A 1,175-nucleotide genomic window follows, 5' to 3' on the forward strand; every position below is an offset into this window, starting at 1 on the left:
AAGGAAAAACTCCCTGTGGCAGATGGGAAGAAACCTTGGAAGGAACCAGGCTCAAGGGGGAAACCCATCCTCCTCTGGTCGGCTCAGGTGCCGACTGGTGACCAACATGTCAGACATGTTGCCACTGTAAATGGGCGCCACCGACTTGACTCACATGGAACCTAGAGCAACGCTGACCATAAGAACCATGAAAAACTCCAGAAAAAATAGCTTCTCCGTGCAGAAAGTTCAGCGGACGAGACGGAGGAAGACCCCAGTTTGTGCGTGTCCACAGTTTCGACTCCCCAAGCGTATTCTCCCAACGACCTCACAGCAACAGCTGGAGATGCTACGCAGAGGAAGGACATCCGTAAGACTGACTAATAACCTAGGCAATAGCTATACAGTTAGCTTAGTCTTAACTGAGTTTAGTGTGATTCTGTTGTGTTTCCATTAGCCTTTTTTTAACTGATCATTTGAATGAGTTCTGTTGGCTGGGTGATTAGTGTAATTGGTACTGTATATTATTAAACCTGGTGTCTGTTTTTGATGTTAAATGAACATGAGAGCCCAGTCAAATTAATATTTCCTTATGCATAACTTTTTTCCATCCTTCAGGTTATCCATTAAATCTTTGATTTAATTATATTTGCCTGTTTACAAATTTATGGAAAGATATTTGAGATAATATTGATTTTATGATTACTTATTGCAGTTACACTGCTAAACCTACAGTTGGTGCCATGTGTGAGGACTGTTAAAACAGACACGTTTTAATAATCTATCTCCGTTATTCTATAATTAGGAGCAGTACAGTATATTCCCAACAGTATACATTTCTGTAATTTATTCAATTAAATATGGATATTTCCATGCAATTGCTTGTGCCCTGAACATCACAACTATTAAATATTCATGTGCTAAAACGGTAACCCACAGCATGACAAGGATTTGCTAATGTGTGGTGAGCATTCTGGCGCAACATGGCTGCCATGCATCACCCAGGTGGGTGCTACACATTGGTGGTGGGTGAGGTGAGTTCCCCTTCATCACTCTAAAGCACTGTGAGCGTTCAGAAAAGTGCTATATAAATGCAATGATTCATTCATCTAAAATCAAAATCAGTGTGTAATTCATAACTACAGTATAACCTGTTCGGAATATGAGTTTGTGCTATGGGTCAGGGTCCATATAGA

The sequence above is a fragment of the Anguilla anguilla genome, chromosome 15 (genome assembly GCF_013347855.1).
Source record: "Anguilla anguilla isolate fAngAng1 chromosome 15, fAngAng1.pri, whole genome shotgun sequence".
NCBI classification, from domain to species: Eukaryota; Metazoa; Chordata; class Actinopteri; order Anguilliformes; family Anguillidae; genus Anguilla; species Anguilla anguilla.